At 34.4% G+C, this 21,488-nt stretch overlaps 1 non-coding gene and 1 pseudogene across 1 annotated transcript; both read right to left on the minus strand.

Moving 5' to 3' along the window:
* Positions 1–5,739: 5,739 nt before the first annotated feature.
* Positions 5,740–12,157, minus strand: LOC107868888 (annotated as a pseudogene).
* Positions 12,158–20,714: 8,557 nt separating this feature from the next.
* Positions 20,715–20,821, minus strand: LOC124898232. The gene has a single exon (XR_007055208.1). It is a non-coding gene; the product is annotated as a small nucleolar RNA R71 (small nucleolar RNA).
* Positions 20,822–21,488: the final 667 nt, after the last annotated feature.

Consider the following 21,488-nt stretch of genomic DNA (forward strand, 5'->3'; position numbering starts at 1 on the left):
GTCATAGGAGAGGCAGTGAACCCCTATTCTGCCCAAGTGCGATGGTCAGGACCGACGGACCATTGACCTAGTGATGGATCGTCGTACCCACCATCCATATTTCGTTCAGTTATTTTAACTCATTTTTAAAAGGGGCTTTTTGGTCTTTTACCACCCTTTCTAATACGTAATAATATCATATCAAGGCTCATAAGTTCATTATCTATCTACAATATCAAATTAGGATTTTTTCTCAAAGATAATCCCCAAGAATAAGATCCAAAATCTTCTTTAAGAAACTAAAAGATTCAAGTTCTTTAAGTCCAAGAACTTCAAGAAACTCACAATCAAGGTATATCATGTGTTGATTCATGGGTCTCTTTCACCCATGAAGCTCAAGAATCTCTTTTCAAAATCCAAGATTTGTGTATTGATGAATGTTCATGATTTAAATTGAATTAAAATTTATTTTCATGTTGTTTTGGGGTTTTGATTCATGATTTAAATTACATAATCCAATGATTGACCCTAGTATATGATGATTTGCATAATAATCATGATAAACCCTTCAAATTTGCAAATTTATTTATGCAACCATGACAATTAGATGCATTGATGATGGTATAACCAAAGTATGCTCTGCATGAGTTTGATTGAATGCCTATGTGAAGAAAAAGTGTCATACTAGAATGATAATATGAAATACCCATTCATGTACGAGTTTATGCATGTCAAGTGTTTGTTGGAATGTCTTAGTCAATGAATTATGGATATATGTGTAACCATTATGGTGCTTAGAACTTGTACCTCATGAAATTTCCAACTTATTATATTATGGATTGTGATATTGGTCATGTATTCAAGAAAGTCATGCTTTGTTAGTTTCCTTCTATCAAGTCCTGGGGGTACTTGTACCCAAAAATTTAGTTGTGTGCGTAGAATCTGTGTCATGTTTTCATGATACTATCAGTCAAGCCATGATCTATAGAATTCAGTCAGTCTTATGACTCAGGAAAACACAGTAAACTCAGTAAACTCAATAATTCATGTAATCTTAGAGATCTTAGGACTTCAGTAATCTCAGTAGTATTCTTTCGATCAACGAAACTCAGTTAACTCAGTCCAGTCAGTTCAGTTAATCATGTTCAGTATCTATTCATATGGGAGTAGAAATTAGCACCGAGTGAACCCAAGGATGGAAACCCACCTATTAAATGAGGGTGTGATTCTTAGAAGCAATCCTCGCATTCTAAAACTACGTAGCTAGCATAGGTTGAGTCATCATAGCCTGTTATATAAGGGTGGATGATGTGACTTAGCCTATTATATGAGGGTTCCCACTATTCTCACAAGAGTTACCTGGTATATGAGGGTTACTCACAGATTGTCCTTACTAGTGGCACAGTATTGACACCTTTTCAATTGGGGTTACAGATTGGACCCCAACTCAGCTATATTGCGTTATTTGGGACATATCGGTTAGATAATTCCTTCCTATAGTTTAAGTTATAGATTAGAACTATCAGATACATTCATTCAGTCTCAGTAATAGAACTCAGGTAGTTTTACAAAATTCAGGACTGTCCAGATACAGTCAACTTAGAACAGTACGGAACTCAGCTAGTTCCATCAGAACCTAGACTGTCAGATATAGTCACCCAGTATTTGTTATTTTAGTTATATAGTTATTAGTATCTCATGTTATCAGTACTCAGATTTAGTAATCATGTTATCACACACTCAGTTAAAGTTATTATGTATTCATGCATGTATTCTAATGTTCATGTTATTCAGTCAGTTAGTATAGTTCATGCATGTGAACCCTATGCATTCAACCTACCTCACATACATACCAGTACATTTAAACGTACTGACGCATTTGCGCTATGGTGTTTTATACCATAGGTTCAGAAGCACAAGCTCCAAAGCATTAGTATCATTCCAGTCTTAGTAGTCAGAGTTAGCAGTGAGTCCTCATCCTTTGAGGACATGACCATTACTTTATTATCTCATTAATTAACTTATTTCAATAGTTGGAGTTAGTTGGGGACATGTCCCATCAACTCGTTATTCAGTCAGTTAGAGGCTTTCAGATTAGCATGTTCAGACAGTTATTTCAGTTGTTTTGGGTATTTCATACCCCACCCAGATGTTATATTTTATCAGATATTATGTCTCAGTTTTGAACCTTACGGCCTTACAGCCTTTATTTCTATATTATACAGTATATTATGCAGTGTTCAGGGATAGATATCAGTCATGGGTTAGCTTGTGGTCCTTCGGGGTCATGAGCACCGTGTAGCATTTCGAATACCAGATTTAGGGCGTTACAAAAATCAACAAGCCTTTACCTTTGTAACCCATTTAAACTATTTATAGTTTCATGCATAAGCTGAAAACAAGCAACAGTTCCATTTAAAGAAGTCAATGCAATGAACATATCCTTATAAGCATTTTATCAAACACCTTGGGGGCATAATATGACCAAAAACAATTCCAAAGACCGTTAAACCATTACCATGTAACCCAATTGCCCAAAACCATCATTGATACATATAAAAGCATATTAAACCATAGGAAACCATAACCAAGAAATTATAAACAAAAAACCCCAATTAATAGTTGAAAACCATAAACCAACATTGAAACCAAGAAAACAACCTTAAAATTCATGACTTTTTAGAAATACTAAGTAGGGAAGAGACATTTGTCTTACATCGAGAAAGCTAATGGAAGAAAATCAACAAAGCAAGCCCCAAAGGAATCTCCATGTTGAAACCCTAACTCTCTTGTCCCAAAAGCTCTTGAGAGAATTATTGAATGTTTAGGAATAGCTTTCTAAGTGTTAATGAATAGAATAATAGGGTAAATAACCTCTTAAGTGTATTAGAAGTCGTGGGTCATAATTAGGATAAGTAGAAAAATGTCCAGAATACCCCAACTTAAGCCCCTTAAAAACCCGTCAGAGGGATTCGACTAACATCTTACGAGTCGTACCCTTCCTTACGATTAGTTCCCACCAATTGTACCTAGGCCTTAACCTTTGGATCACACATTATCCGTCATACGACTCATCTAACCAAGTCATAACCTCAATATACTATCCGTACCCATGATCCGTATCCTGAAAGAATGAATTACCAAGAGGGCTGCCCACCATATGAGTCCCTGATATGACTCGTATACAAGCCTTATGACTTATACCCTTAAGTTGTGACCGTTCCAGTGATCGAAACCATCCTACCAACTACCGTTGGTCAGCTTATGATAGGACCATACCACTCATACTCCAGCATATGGCTTGTTCTTTAAGTCATATTGGGGTCGAAGAACGATTTTCAAGGAAAAATTTCTAAGGCCAAAACCTCGGATGTAACACGTATATCCATATCACACTATTTTAAATCAAATTTTTAGAAGGGTGTCATTTTTCTCAAAAATCAATAAAAAAAACATGCCAACTGCCCTAAATACTCAAAATTCTCCTAATTACACAAAAATACAACTCAATATGAAATAAAACATATTACAGCACAAAAATTAACCTAGACATGCCGATTCTACAACCATACCGCGGCAAACAGGAAAAGAACACGGCAATAAAAAACCCCAACAGCTATGGTATACCCCACCCCCAACTAAAAGACTGTGCATTATCCCCAATGCATGAAAATAATATAAAGCAAGGGAATGAGGACATACCTAGGATGCACTAGGCTTTCGTGTCTGACATTGGTGCAAAAATAACTAAATACCTTGGGTTGCCTCCCAAGCAGCGCCTGATTTATCATCGAGGCACAGATTAGTTAACTTGGCTACTTAGACTTCGCCAAGCCTGACCTTATCAATTACCTTCACCTCTTTAAGATTACCCAAATAGAGCTTCACACATTGCCCATTCACTTTGAACGGGGATTCACCATCTCTTTTCAGCTCTATAGCACCATGAAGGAATGCCCTAACCACGGTGAAATGTCCAGACCACCTAAACTTTAACTTAGGACTCAAATTGGAACTCATATTATCCTCTTCATAACACCCTCAATAGTATCAACTTCATAATATTATTTGATGGACTTGAATAGAAACTCATATTATTAATATCACCATTAATTACTGGACTTGAATTAGAACTCAATTATCAATACCATATCGATTGTCGGACTTGAACTGAAACTCATATCAATAAACCATATCAATAAACCAATGGGTTTTACTTGGAATTAGTACCAACTCCCAAATACCAAACTAGAATAATATTTAAATATTTAATCTCCTTAAAGTCCCAAAATAAGCATTTTAAAAGGTATGACATAATTATATAAATCTATAAAATCTAACACAAGCCTTGACCTAAGGTGGGTTGGAGGGGCCTACTTCTAATACCCGAAACCTATTTTTAAGGAAAATTCTACCTCGAAATAGGCTAAGGTATAGATGTTTAATAAGCCATAATTATCCCTAAGATAACAATTCCATCTAAAACATGAGCAACTAAGTCAATTCCACCTAAATTATGATCCCAAGATAGCCTAATTAGTTAAAACAAGGATAATCATACCAATCATGCTTCCAATACCTAAATCCCATTCAATATCTAGCATAATATCATAATTTTACTACAAATTAGCTCAATCTATAAGGAAGGTAAACCTAGCCTACCTGGAAGCAGAAGAAAAGCCTAAAAAATACTCTAAACCATTGTTTTCCCCTTCTAAGAAGCTTTCGCAAGACGCCACACAATCGAAATCACAACTTCCATAATAGCATCTTTCTCACATCCTCCAAACCTCTATCATTAACAACTTCTATGCACTACCCCAAGAACATACACATAAACTTCAACTAACCATGACATGTATCAAAAACTTTGCCTCAGTTTTACTTCACACTTTAGCCTTAGCTAAAACAAGCATACGATGATCTTTCATCAATAAGAAAAATTTTCTCTATCTATCTAAACAACTATTCATCATCACTATCTTGACACAAGGAAAGGTCACTGAGACATTAAAACATGAGGACCTGAAACATGAACGGATACTATGAATAACTTGACACTTTAATGAGGCTTGAGAAATTGAGTATCATTATCATAGATTCATCAAAAAGATCTAAACTAAGGGCATACATAACATAAACTAAATTTTGCTAATCATTAGAAGTGTAGCATGAGTACCTAGAATTGAACATTGTAAATCATGATTACATGAGTCATTACTAGAAATTACCTCTATGGCAACGGTTCAAAAACCGTTGCGATAGATACATAAACCATTGCAATAGAGCTACCATAATGGTTTTACTAGTGTTAAATATGTGAGCATTGCGATAGAGCTACCGCAACAACTTTTACGACAGTTTCAACAACCATTGTATTAGATAGACCTATTGTGACAGTATTTTTTACCTCTTATTAGAATGATTCATATTGTCTATAGAAACGGTTAAGAACCATTGCAATAGAATATATTGCAACTACAGGAAAGCATTGCAATAACCATATTACAACAATTTTCGAATATCTAATGCAACATTTATTGGTCTTTTGCAATGACTTATAACTATCTATTGAAACGCTTTTTGACACTTATTGCAACACTTTTTGCTACCTATTGCAACGCTTTTTGACACCTATTGCAACATCTTTTGCTACCTTTTCAACGATTTTTGTCACCTATTGCAATGATGAATATATATACAAAGAGAGAATGATACTAATACATTATATATATATATATATATATATACACACACACATCACAACAAAATTTTTCATTAATATAATGATCCAAATTAAAATTTTATGCAACAAACTAGTAATCTAAACCCCAAAGCAAAACGTGTAAAGTCAAATGATCTTTAGTTTTCCCATATAGTATCGATAAGTTTCAGTAAATTCAAAATCAAAAAGATCGATATTAAAGAATCTATCAACAATTCAAAAATCTTCTCAAGTAAGGTCAATTTCTTCATCTCCGTCTTCAGTTTGGACACCTATAAAACAAGAATAAATAAGCTTAATTAGAATTTAAATGACAACATATTTAAAAATCAAGACTTGCCAAAATCCCCAACCCTGATTCATAATTAATTTTAGCGTAAACATTTTATTCTTTTTGAAGTAATGAAAATTTATACTATCGAATAGCACCCGGAGAGTGCAGGGGATGAATAGCATAGCCATTTTTAATATGCATCTTAGTACACTAGATACTATGAAAAGAACTGAGGACATGAACCATCTTATCTACTTCCAGTAACAACATACCCAATGTATTCCCACAAAATGGGGTCTGGGGAGTGTAAAGTGTACGCAAACACCATTACCTCAGATGAAGTAAAGTATCTGAGGTAAAGTATATACTCCCAGTACATTTCATTTTTAGACCAAAAGATTAAGAGGTTTTAAAACAAAATGCCCAAATATTTTCCTTTTTGCCTACAAAGTACCTCTCATTTCTCTCCCTTGGGCCTAAGCATCTTTTCATATTCTGACTATGTTTGAGAAATAATATTTGTATGCCGTTAAAAGAATATTCAAGAAACAAAACAAAATTTCTGCAACATAGAAAACGGTGTATGTTAGCCTTGATTCATATCAATCTTGAATGACCTAAGTTTCCACATTGGAGATGGAAATAGAAAGGTCCCATAACCAAGGTTAACTCTCCACTGTCAGACATATTTCATATACTAACATAACTTTAAATTTAAAATTAATGTTGAAAAGTGCTTCTTACCATGTAATGCCAGTGCATTAGATGACAATACAAACATTTTAATGATGAAAACAATGGAAGAGAGAAATTCCCACACCTGAAAATAAATAAAAGATTAGTAGAAAACTATAAAAGTGAAATAAGAAAGTTCCTAAGTAATTGATACAAAATGGCCAAATGACAGCAAGGGACATATCATCATGGCAATGACAAAAATCTTGAAGCAACTCTAAACGAGGATCGAAAGCAATATATGCTTACACCTGTGGATTCAAATCCAAGTATACAATAAGAAATTTAGTGAATTCTGGTCTTAGATAGGTGTAGAAATACTTAAGTGACTCTAGACTTAAGTGACTCTAGAAACACTAAACTCTGTAAAAACCTTAGGTAATCCTTATTTGCAAGGTTAACAAAATTTTTGTATCAACAACTCACATGTACTTATAGATTGTAAAATATATAGAGGCTCAATATGGTGCTGATAGAATGGTAAATCATGACCAACAGGAAGTTCTGTCTAGAACATTGTGCAGAATAATATGCAAGTAAAATGGTGTCAAACATTTTTTAACATCCAAAAAGAGAAAAAGGACCATTTATTTTGCACAAAGAGATTATTAATCACAAGAAAGATAAACCGAAGTGCTAAATTACAAGATGAAGGAAAGATTTACCTTGAATATCCTATTTTGGCATTCAGAAATCTCCTTATACCAAATTCAATTACACCAAGGAACATGATAGTCCCAAAGAAGACTCCCATGAGCACCTATCAACAACAACCATCACATTATGATAAAGCAAAGATCTAGACCGACATGGGGAGTGGATAGCGAATGAAATAGAACTGATATAGATTTCAAGGTATGCACCTTTCCACAAAGCCCCAAAAATGAGGCAAAGTAAACTCCTCTCATCTTGAACTGTGCATACCGCAAACATTTCGTCTTTACGAGTTGAGGCCATTAAACAATGCATGTCTTAAAGGTTTCCCAAAGTTGGAACATAGGGCTATTATATAATTCTATTCTACCGAAGTGGAATTCTGATTCTTAGTTCAGTAAAGCACAGTAGTTTAATACATTGTCCCAATTTTTTAAATCATCAACTCACAAAAGAGAAAAGATAAGCATGCTTATAATCTAATTTGTAATAGTAAATTGTTGGTTAGAGAAACTTACAAGAAATAGTTAATTCCTCAAATTATTTATGGTCACAACCTAACAAGAGGTGTAAACTAAACTATTTATGCTTACAATGCAATACTGAAGGATTACATGTCGCAATATCAAGTCCACAAAGAAAGACCAACTATCTTTATATGCGCGAAAATCCTTTTAATGTGAAATCTGGCTACCAAGTTCAAAACAACCCCCTGCATGCTATTTGAATCCTTAGGAACATATATAGAAGTCAAAGGATCAACCCAAAAGGGTGGCCAAGTTGGTTGAGCAGGGAGCTCTATAATGGGGAGTCTCAAGTTGGAAACCCTTTCATTCTTTCTTGGTTGAGCTCATCGCACGGGGCTTGGTCAGTGCAGTTTACCTCTCTTATGTGGTTTGCAGACTATTATTCTGAAATGGGTTTACCCTGTATGCACTCGAAGGGTAGCAGTAGCAGGTTCCCTTGTCATCAAAAAGAAAAAATAGAATTCAAAACATCCGGCCAAGGTTGTGTTTTCTTTGGTTGGTCTTTAGAGAAGCATGTCTCACTCAGGATAATCTGCATAGGAGGGGCTACCAGTTATGTAACAATGTTAAATGTGTAATAACAACACATAGTCAATCAATCATCTATTCTTGCATTGTACCATAGTAGCACAGCCATGGCAGATGTTCTACAGTATTTTTGGCATCAACTGGGTAATGCTAATATCAACCTCAGACTTGTTAAAATGATGAAACAAAAAAGGTGCAAAAAGGTTTTGTGAAACTATATGGAATACAATTCCAGCATGCATTTGGCGGTGTCTATGGAAGTAAAGGAACTTGGTTGTATATTTTATGATCTAGTTCGATCAAGATGGATTTTTTAAATGACATGGAAACTTTATTACAATGCATAGATAGCTTGCAATTTCCATTTTTTCTTGTTTTTGGAACTTTTGGTATACTCCAGACACTATCTTCTTGCTATATCAACAATAGTTAGCCTTTTCAAGGAAAAAATAATCTATAATAACTTGTTAAAATGTCGAAACACACAATGTAGATAAACACTTGATATCGGTGAACATAAACTAGAGACTAGAACGATACAAGCATCTAAAATCAGAAAGCCCATTGATAATTTCCACAACAAGACCTGCATAAAGGAAAAACAAAATCAAACAAGAAATGAGAACAAGATAAATTTGCAATGCCACGTCTAGATATACACATCAAATAATAAACTGGAAATACACAACTGTGTACCTCATTATGCAAAGTCTGTTGAGAGAACCTATTGTAGAACAAGTGTCTGTAGGCTTTAATTATATGCAAAATCAAGTCAATAACCAAAATCTACATTCCAAACGAATAATTAGGAACATAACCAAGAATGCTATATATAGGAACCTCAATGTATATGTTACTTCGCTTGAACCTGTTTTACTCCAATATTATAAGAACTCACTGGAAGTCCTCTACATTTGCTATGTGCTTATGAACCTCTAATGAGACTAAACAATTTCTAATAAAAATATTTGGCATAAAATAACATACTAACATGAATAGAACTTAATCCCAGCTAGTAATTGGTATAATCTCAAAGCTAAAAACTTGGGCCATTTCTCAGTTTGTGGACCCCCTAATACAAGGCCTAATGGCTTATGCTAATCTTATTGTGTCGCTCAAGAGAAACCAAGTGATACAAAATCTCAAAAGAAGAATAGGAATAAAGCTAATTTATCAGTTGGTCAAAACTGCATCGCCATACTTGGTAGGGCTCAATATAAAAGACAATTAGACCTCAGGCAGTAGAGATGGCGATGTAAGACACTCCAATGGATGAATTTGATACCACATTGACCACTAATCACCAGGCAAAAAACAACTACAACTACCTAACAAGGGGCTAATCCAAATAAATTTCTGAAATAGACACATCAATTAAATCAAAACCAAAAATGCAAAATATTAGGTCAACAATCAAAGTAAAGCAGTGGAGAGCTGAAATTATGTCAAAATTACCTTAATATCACCAAACTAAAGAACAAACCCTAAATTTTCTTAGAAATTGAAGTGCAAATTTGAGAGTTGAAATCAAAGTGGTTGTCAGAGCAATGGAGAAGCTGATTTGTGGTCGGAGCATGCACTAGTGGTCGATTTCACGCACTGGTGGTTGATTTTGTGGTCGGAGCACTTAGTTGATTGTGGTCGGAGCGTAGTACTGGTGGCGATTGTGGTAAGACCGTAGTACTAATGGCGATAGTGGTAAGACCATAGTACCGGTGGCGCAATTGTTGGAAGACCGTAGTAGCGGCGGCGCTATTGTGGTAGGACTGTAGCACCGATTACGACTTTCACGAGAACCACTGGTGGCAGCTATATTCTTGCAATGGTTGAGAGCCACCAAAATTTCCTTATAAATTTATTTAATTTTTTACTTATATATTTATTTAATTTTTATTATATATTTTTTTAGTTTTTGACGGTAATATGAGATAAGAGTAAAAAATTGGGAGGGAATAAATCACACACCTGATGCAATTGCCTTTTTTCTCAATAAAAGTGTTGCCATGGGTGTTTTTATGGAAAAAGTTCACGCAACCGTTGCTATAAGGCATTCTATTGCAACGGTTATCCAACAAAACCAACGATTATAGCATAAAATAGTTCTAGTAGAACAATTTTTTTACAACGGTTGAAACGTTGCAATAGATGTTCTATAGCAATGCTTTTTGAACCATTGCAAAAAGGCCCGTTGCAATAGGGATAATTTGTAGTAGTGAGTCATGAGCTACATGACTTGAGTTTGGAGTTCATAAATTTCGTGGAATATGATTCGTACTGCTGAGTGAACTAAAACTCCTCATACTAGGAACTGGGAGAGTACATGATACTCTATTATGTGCATGAACAAGAACTATGATCATGGAGCTAACATATAAGGCATGAGTAAATATCGTAAGGACTGAAGTACAAAACCTTGCATTGAGATGAGAATGCATCAATCATCTCCTCCCCTACTAATGCTCTACAATATACTAGCATCACTACTAGAATTTGAGAGCCTGACTTAGTTACGTGTTCTATCATCTCCCCCTAAACTTTAAGCCATTATTCTAAGTCTTTGGAACCCTTTACTAAGCTCTAAACTAGACTAAAATCATTATACACTAAAGTCCGGGATATAACAATACGCGTAAATAATAAACTTACCCTGAAAGACTATACCTGAAAGTGTAAAATCCAATGCTAATACTTACTTCTGAGATACAACTTTATCTTTCTATAGCTCCAATAGTCTTTATATAATAACTTGAAAACTTACTAACTTAGAATCTTCATGAGTATCACCATATCCGGAGTGTACACTATCTAGAGCTTCAACTCTTATTTCTATTAGCTCAATCTTCAAAGATTCAAACTTAGATTGTAACACTTGACATGGATATCCCCAAACCTTTAATGAACTATACTACTTCTTTCATAGCCTACTAATATCACATCTCAAAACTTATATTTTTTTCCTTAAACCAAAAGAATCAAAATCATACCAAAAGACTCAACATCACCTATCTATAACTCCTTAACTTAGCTATTAAGAACACCATATACTATATGACTAGCCTCCTTCCACTTAGCAACTCAAGGGTACTACTAACCACACACAACACTTAATAACCTTATAAAATAATGAAACACCATATCACCTTGGGAAGACCTCTACTCTATACTTACAATGTCATACTTAATTACGACTAACTAAACTTTAACTCTTGCATGCACTATTTAAGGCTACTAGATCACTTTCATATAACTATCATCACTAACCAAGCAATCATTACTTCCACCTTGATGATCATCCACTGTTCAAACTTAATGTCTAGTGCTAAATATGTTTAACAACTCAACCTCACATACTGTTCTCACCTGAAATCTATAAAATAAAACAACAAGAAACACTAGTACACTAAAACATCATAATAACAATAATTGATCATATGATTGTATAACCTATCTTATTATAATCCATTAGCACATACTGCTTCTACACATCACTACTATTCACCAATCCATATACCGTAATTATATTCATTGCTCTTATAGCATCAACCAATCTTATTTTCCATAGCCATGCGGGGAAGACTATATTAACAATCCTTAACCACCAAATACTTTCATTAATAACCTATACTTTTCTAACACAATAAATACCATCAATAACTTCTTTACTACTTCAAGCAAGCAACAATTCACCTTAACTAGTATCTCCTTCTCTACCTTCAACCAAGGAACATGTACCATATTCGTTACCCCTAAGCAGACACACAAGGGCATATCACCTTGCACAAACTTGATAGTATGCATAAGTTCATCTATATCCTTTCAATCAATCTTCGTTCCCACCTTTCTAGTCACTACACTTCTAAACCCATACTTTCAACAATAAGAATGGTCTACTAGTTATAAATCATAACACTCTAGGTTACAAATCCCTCAAATACAAACTCTATTTAATAATCTAGGTTCATACTATTTCCTCTCATGAGCATTATCTATTTTGAAAGGTTAATGAGGAATCTGAATACATATTTTATTTTGTCCTAATTGAACAACTCATATAGATAAGGACATAGCTTTCAACTTAAGGGACTTATAACACACTAGTGAGCTCATCTCAAGCCCCTTGTATGAATTCTAAAGTTACTGATAGTAATTCTGAGAGTATTATTTTGGGAGGAATTGGAATATAGTAATCATGTTATCTCAGAAAGTCATAGGTGGATAATTATGTAGTAACACACAAATCAACAGAAAGTTTCGAGAGAACAACTATACAACACGATCTAGAGCATGAAGAAGGGAAATATTTCTTAAATGCCATATAGCCTCTCGAAAAAAAGTACAGACGTCTCTGTACCATTCCGCAAGACTCTACTAGACACGTCTTCAGAGACACCCTAAGACACTTGAATTCTGTGCTCTGAAACCAAGTTTGTAATGCCTCGAGACTACTCCCTGGATGTTACATAGTTCTTAAGACCACAAGTGATCTCAAGCTAACCTTTCTACTGGCATAACTCGTGACCAACTAAATAAGATACATTAATCTGAAAAAAACAAGAGGATGGGATGACTTTGCTAAAATATGTTCAAAACTAGAACTATCAATAAGGATTATAACTCTGGTCATACAAAACAAAATTGAATTTAACTATATCAACTATACTGACTATCTATGAAGTCTCTACTAATATTAACTATAGGTAGCCGGGACATGACCCAACTATCTCTAATAAACACAACTGAATAAAAGAATGAATACTAAAACTATAGTTAACTCGAGTCCCCGAATCTAAAGAACTCATCACCTACTTTCTGGAAGCTGGGAACTGTCTGACTATGATGTGTTACAACTGGTACCTACATTATGAAACAATGTAGCACATAGACGTATATGTGGATCAGTACTTCTAAAATGTACTGAGTATGTAGGGGTGAATGCATAAGTAAAATAATAATTGAATATACTCGTAAACTTTCAAATAATGCATGCTAAGTGTACATGAGTCACCTTGGGCTTGAATATACCAAAAGTTGTAAAATCATAAACATTCATAATGAAGCAAAATGTTAAACTTTGTGAGCCAAAACACATAGTTTTAAAAGCTTTACTCTTATTCTTTCTTATGGAGGTTCTTCAAACCGACATAAACCATGTGAGCTATCATGGAGTCCAACGTATTACCCACGTTGAGGAGAGTTTTCCTACCCATACCAATGGAATAGGACCTTAACTTAAGTGATCACAATCTGTAACTTCAACCATATTAGGAATAAGATTAACCTACAATCTGTAACTTCAACCATATTAGGGCTTAAAATTCATTCTTTAAACTCATGTTAATTCATAGAAAAACTTCACGCTCAATATAATTCTAGAAATACTTCAACAATAATAAGTCAAGATAGTGCAATCTCATTCATAATAAAAATCTTGTAAGTTAAAAACACAGACATAAGCACTCCTTGATATACTTAAAGCTTTAAATCTCTTGATAATAATATGCTTTAGGAATATATAAACTTGGGTATAAACCCTACTTTAAAACAAGTAAATAAAATCTTAAAATTATGCCATTTGGGCACAAGGGTGAAAAGATACCATTGTTCATAACCCCACATACCTTAATAGACTTGACTTGGTGGAGATATCTTGACTTTGAAATCCTTGGAGATGATCTTGAAAGCTTTCTTGAAATTCTTGGATTAGAGAATTTAAATTCTTGGTTTTTCTTGAAGAGAAGATGACAGAATGGATGAACTTAGGGATGATTAGGGTTTTTTCTTGAGAGGAAATTTGGAGAATATGGGCATATAATGACCTAACTGAAGCCTTAGGTCATGTTTTTATGAATTGGGTTGTGGTGGGAAAAGACCCAATTGCCCCTCCATCATTTAAACCAAAAATAGTAATTGGAATATGGATTAAAGGATCATCGCAATGCGGTCTAATCGCAGTGTCTTACTAGTTTTGACAAAAATAATCATAACTTTTTGCTCCGGTATTGAATTAAGGAGATTGGTATTGTTGGAAAGTTAATTCAATTATCTACAATTTGGTGGGTCTTGAGATGAAAAATTTATTATATGTCAAAAGTTATACACGTTTAAAGTTGACCCTTGTAGGATCAAACACCAAACTTTGGAAGAATAAAAGACTCTTAGCTCAAATTTGTTCTAAGTGATTCTTATGAATATTTTTCACCTCATAAACACTTCATACTCTAGGATAAAGATTATGACACATGGATTCAAATTATAAATCAAGAATTGGATAAAAACACCTTAACTGCAACATGGTGATGTGCCCATCGCTATACCCACTGCGACGCACCAATATCGCACTGAGGTTCTGGAATCGAAATCCAAAAGTGATCCAATCCTCATCCAAAAAATCCAAAACTTTCCTGAGACATGCTACTACTCCCCTGAACATGAATTAGCCCAAAAACTATCGTCTCAGAGTCCGAAAGGTCAACTTAAAAATCTTCAAAGTTAAGAGGTCAAAAATAAGACTAAGTCTTAAACACTTGGCTAAATTTCCAGGCTTCAAGCCTTTTATGCAAGCACTAGAAGCTGAGCTAAGCTAAGATTAATACGAGGTATTACAATATCTCTCTCTTGGAAATATTTATCCTTGAATGAGATTGATTAAGTTGAGAATACTAAGGGATTGAAATTATGTACTAAACTTGCATAACTGAAAACATAATTACATGACTAAACTAATTTGTAAATGTATACAATGACATGACAATGATTATAAGGCGACAATTGAAGCGAAAGAGTCAACTTATGAGTAACCATTACTTTAGGCTGGATTTGGTTTCGTGAAGAAAAGTTGCGATATTTAGGATATGAAAACTCTGGGTATTACCCCATCTCCCTCTTGGGATACTTCATCCCCCAAATGATTCTGAGTTGGCTGAAATACTAAGGAAAGACTGAGATGATACACGGGACACTTAAGAACTGAATCATCACTGAATATCTGAATCTGAAACATAATGTATGGACTGAACTGGATTCATAATTTACAAGGATGCAACTAAACTACCTCTTAGTATGTCCATATTCATGAAACTTCAGAAAGTAAGATTAGATCGAAAGATAGAAAAAATATAGGAACTTGTTTGTCTGACTGCTAGACTAGATTGTTGGCTACACGGACTAAATTATACTGAAAGCTTAAACTTAAATATACATTCCACTTCAAAATTGCACTTCACTTGAGGATACCTAAAATATTCATATGGGCATTGATAACTCTAGCTACTAAAGTCTGAGCTAAATTGAATTCTCTCACTACGTTCAAGCCTACCTAAATCTACAAAATGCACACATCACACTAAAATATTAGTCTGAATTATGAATTCAGTACACCCTACATTTTCACAACTCCTTGTCTCACGAATTATTCTCATTACCACTTCAACGACTATATTTGACCTCTTACTAGACATTCACTAACACACAATGCATCTACCCATACATATACTAACATAACATTCAAGCCTATCTTTATAACCACATACGCAATTGTAAACAAACGCCCATAATTGAATTTTTCTCTCATCCTAAAAACCTTCATCATTAACAACTTCTATGCACTACCCCAAGAACATACACACAAATTTCAACTAACTATGACAAGTATCAAAAAGTTGGCCTTAGTCTTACTTCACACTTATAGCCTTAGCTAAAACAAGCATACAACGATTATTCATCAATAAGAAATATTTTATCTCTCCCATATAAACAAATATTCATCAACACTATCTTGACATAAGGAAAGGTCACTAAAAGGTTAGAACATAAGGACCTAAAACATGAAGGGATACTATGCATAACTTGACACTTTACTGGGCCTTGAGAAATAGAGTATCACATCATGGATTCATCAAAAAGATCTAAACTGAGGGCATACATGACATAAATTGAATTTCGCTGATCATTAGGAGTGTAGCATGAGTACCTAGAACTGAACATTGTAAATCATGAGTACATGAGTCATGAGATGCATGACCTGAGTTTGGAGTTCATAAATTTTATGGAATATGATTCGCACTGTTGAGTGAACTAGAACTCCTCATACTAGGAACTGAGAGAGTACATGATTCTCTATTATGTGCATGAACATGAACTATGACCATGGAGCTGGCATGTAAGGCATGAGAAACTGAAGTACAAAACCTTGCATTGAGATGAGAATGGGTCAGGCATCTTCCACCCCTACAAATGTTCTACAATACACTGGCATCACTACTATAATCTGGGAGCCTGACTTGGTTTCTTGTTTTATCATCTCCCCGTTTACTTTAAGCCATCGTTCTACATCTATGGAATCCTTTACTAAGCTCTAAACTGGACTACAATCACTGTACTCTAGAATCTAGGATTTAACAATACACATAAATAATAAACTTAACCTGAAAGAATACACCTAAAAGTGTAAAACCCACTACTAATACTTTCTTCTAAAATACAACTCTATCTTACTATATCCCCAATAGTCATCATATAATAAATTGAACACTTACTAACTTAGAATCTTAATGAGTATCACCATACCTAGAGTGCACACCATCTAGAGCTTCAACTCCTATCTCTATTAGCTCAATCTTCAAAGATTCAAACTTAGATTCTAACACTTAACATGGATATCCCCAAACCTTTAATAAACCATACTACTTCCATCATAGCCTATTAATATCACATCTCCAAACTTATGTTTTTTCCTTAAACCATGAGAATCAAAATCATATCAAAAGACTCAGCATCTTCTATCCATAACTCCTTAACTTAGCTAATAAGAACACCATATACTATATGACTAGCCTCCTTTCACTTAGCAACTCAAGGGTACTACTAACCACAGTCACAACACTTAATAACCTTAGGAAATAATAAAACACCATATCACCTTGGGAATACCTCTACGCCATACTTACAACATCATACTTAATTACGACTAATTGAACTTTAACTCTTGCATGTACTATTTAAGGCAACTAGATCACTTCCATATAACTAGAATCACTAACCAAGCAATCATTACTTCCACCTTGATGATCATCCACTATTTAAACTTAACATCTAGTGCTAAACATGATTAACAACCCAACCTCACATACTATTCTCACTTGGAAGCTATAAAATAAAACATCAAGAAACACTAGTACACTAGAACCTCAGAATTATAATAATTGATCATATGATCGTATGACCTATCTTATTATAATCTATTAGCACATACTAATTCAACACATCATTACTATTTACCCATCTGCATACCGTAATTATAATAATAGATCTTAAAGTATCAACCAATCTTATTTTTCACAGCCACATGGGGAAGATTATATTAATAATCCTTAACCACCAAATACTTTCATTAATATCCTATTATTTTCTAACACAATAAATACCATCAATAAATTTTTTTCTACTTCAAGCAAGCAATAATTCACTTTAACTAATAACTTCTTCTCTACCTTCAACCAAGGAACCTGCACCACATTTGTTACCCCTAAGCAAACACACAAGGACAAATCACCTTAACACGAACTCAATATTATGTATAAGTTTATCTATATAATTTCTATCAATTGCCATTCCCACCTTTCTGGTCACACTTCTAAACCCATACTTTCAACCATAAGAAGATTCTACTAGTTATGAATTATGACACTCTAGGTTGCAAATCCCTCGAATACAAACTCTATTTAACAATCTAGGTTCATACTATCTCCTTTTATAAGCACTATCTGTATTGAATGGTTAATGAGAAATCTGAATACATATCTTATTATGTATTAACTGGACAACCCATTTAGGCGAGGACTTAACTTTCAACTTAAGGAACTTATAACACACTAGCAAACTCATCTCAAGCCCCTTGTATGACTTCTGAAGTTACAAATAGTAAATCTGAGAGCATTATATTAGGAGAAATTAGAATCTAGTACTCATGTTATCTCAAAAACTCATAGAATGAGAATTATGGAGTAACTCACGAATCAACAGAATTTTCTAAGAGAACAACTTTATAACACGATTCAGAGCGTGAAGAATGGAAACATTTCTTAAATGCCTCATATCCTCTCAAAGAAAAGTACTGACATCTTGATCTTGGGCATATTTATATGCTAAAATCACTATTTGAGAACTTTTGTATGACTTCTTAAGTATATTTAAGCTTTAATTTCATTTCGTGCCTAATGGAGATGATTAGTGATTTCATGCTAAAAATCAAGAAGAATTGGACATATTTAGATACAATGATGATATGGAAGGATTGAAAGAATACAAGGTAGTGAACTAAAGCTCAAAAAAGCAAGCTGGAAAGTGGGAATTCTTATTTGAATAGACTTTACATCGCGAAGAGACTTAAATTCTCACTTGGCACTTTCTAGTGAAGGTTCACAAAACCACCACATTGTGGAGCAGTCCAAATTATCAAATTGTGCAACTTGGAAGTTTACCGCATCACAGAGGAAGTATACTTCACAATTGTCCAAATCCAGTGGCTCACCGCGATAGTGGTGCATCGCGGTGAGGGCGCATTTCACAAATTTCACAAAATAATTAAGTTTCGCGATTGCTCAGATTTTAATGGGAAATAGCATTTGAAGGGATGGCGCGATGTGCCGTGTTGCAAAATTGGGAGGATTTTAAGTGTTTTGTCCCAGTTATAAAAGAAAAAATCCAAGATAATTTTGGGGGACTTTTGGAAGGAGAGCAGCAGTAGAAAAATAAAAATTTCTCTCTTTTAGGGTTCTTAGACATTCTTTTCAACTTTTTTACTTCAAGAATTATTTTGGGTATGATTAATTACTTATTTTGGATGTTGAATTCAAACATGAGTGGCTAAACACCCTATTTCTGAGGTTACGGCCAAGAACATGATTACTCTTTTATATTCATATTCATGGTTTCTTTTTTTGATTATCATTCAGGTTGTTCTTAATTTCTTGAGCTTACTATTTTGATGAGTGGCCACCATTAGAATAAATCTATATTTCTATGTGCATTCGGGAGGAGAATCGTAGGATAAAATGAAGAAATTAGGGAGCAAGGTTCTTATCCTTTTATATAATAAGGGATTTCAATTAGCATCTAGGGTAAAGATATACCTAGAATCCTTGCTTGGTTTACTTGCAAGAAGATAACTTTATGAATCTATAAGAATTTTTGTATCTCTGTGGGAGTTGTAGCTACAATATTCAATAGATAGAAGATTTGAGGTCGGGAGACTAATATCGTGGCATAAACCTTGTGAATCAACAAACCGATAATCAATTAGACTATAATAAGAATAGAGAATTGTATGATTGTTCAAAATGCCTCAACCCTGGAATCATCATCATTATTGATTACAATTATTGGTTTCTTTGCTCTAGTCATCACTAGTTATTTCTTGTTTAATAATTTACATTTTTATTTAAAAATTCAAAATAGTCTTGATTCTTTCAAGAACTTAATACCTAATTGTCTTAAGCTTAGGGTTGACTAAATTTCTAGTTTATTAGTCCTCGTGGAAATGATATCTAACTGTCTAAGTCTTTATACTACTTGTATGATCACGTACACTTGCGTGTGCGTAGAGACACAATAAGTTTTTGGCGCCATCGCTGGGGATTAATATAATTAGTAAATTGCTTAATTTTTAGTTTTTGATAATAAGTTTAAGTGTTAACAACTTGATCTTAGTGGCTGAATTTTTGCAAGTTTAGGTGAATACTGGACTGGCTAGAGATAAAGAGTTGTTAGAGCCTTTTGCAGATCCGGAATTGATTTTTCATCAGAGGCTAAGAGCTTCATATTTTATTCAATGGGGTCAGAGGGTTGAAATACGAGATCCTAATGTTGTTGATCCAAATGTTGGAAATGTTCCAGCTCTAGTTATTTCAGCTGTTCCTATTCAACCAGTTGTAAGACCTGTTTGTGAGGTATCAATACGACTTACGAACCATGTGAATAACAATATTCGGAAGCCTGAGCCAGGAGGTCGGGGGAATTGAAACAAAATATAGTACAATTGTTGAATCATGCAAGACAATTTCATGGACTTTCACATGAGGATCCAAAGAAGCACATATAGACCTTCCTAGAAATAAGTGATTCATAGATTCCTGAATATGCGAATGCTGATTATGTCATATTGACACTCTTTCCTTTTTCTCTAAATAGGGAAGCAAAGAGGTGGTTACATACTGAACCACCACACTCTATAACTTTTTGTGAGGATTGTCCTCAAAAGTTCCTTATTCGATTCTTTCCATCTCAGAAGACTGCACGATTGAGGAGAGAGATCTTGAGTTTCAGATAGAAAGATAGAGAAAATCTCTACCAAGCTTGGGAGAGATTTAAAGGCATGCTCAAAAATTATCCACATCATTGTCAATTGAATGATGTCTTGGTTCACACATTCATAGAAGGCCTTGAGTCGAATACAAAGATTCTCTTAGATTCAGCAGCAGGAGGCCAAGCTTTGGAGAAAATTTATGAAGAATTGTATACTCTTTTGAATTAAATTTTACAAGGGACTCCTGATTGGTATGCATACTTGAGGAGTGCTCCCAATAAGGTTACAGGGGTACTAGAGGTAGATCAGTTCACGGCATTACAGGCACAGATTGCTACAATGCAAAACCATATGACTACTCAGCTGAACAACCTCAAGTTGTGTGTGACACAACCAACAGCCACAGCAAATGTAGTTCAATAGGTATATTTATGGTGTAAAGTTTGCAAAAGTTGTGAGAACAAAGTAGACTCATGTTCTATTAATCTAGATTCATTTAACTACATAGGGAATGCAAATCGTCAGGGTCAAAAAATTTTTGGCAATACATATAATCCTAATTGGAGGAACTACCCTAATTTTTATGGGGTGGAAATCAGGCACAAAATGCAAATCAGTACAAAGGACCAGTGCAACCAAATTCACAATCGACTCAGAATAATTAGAATAATTTGGTGACCGCTCAGAATAGCAATGTGGAGAAGTTGATTAAGCAATTTATGGCTCAATAATCACAGTTTGCGGCAGACATAAAGACTCAACAGG

The sequence above is a fragment of the Capsicum annuum genome, chromosome 4, assembly GCF_002878395.1.
Source record: "Capsicum annuum cultivar UCD-10X-F1 chromosome 4, UCD10Xv1.1, whole genome shotgun sequence".
In the NCBI taxonomy this organism is placed as follows: domain Eukaryota; kingdom Viridiplantae; phylum Streptophyta; class Magnoliopsida; order Solanales; family Solanaceae; genus Capsicum; species Capsicum annuum.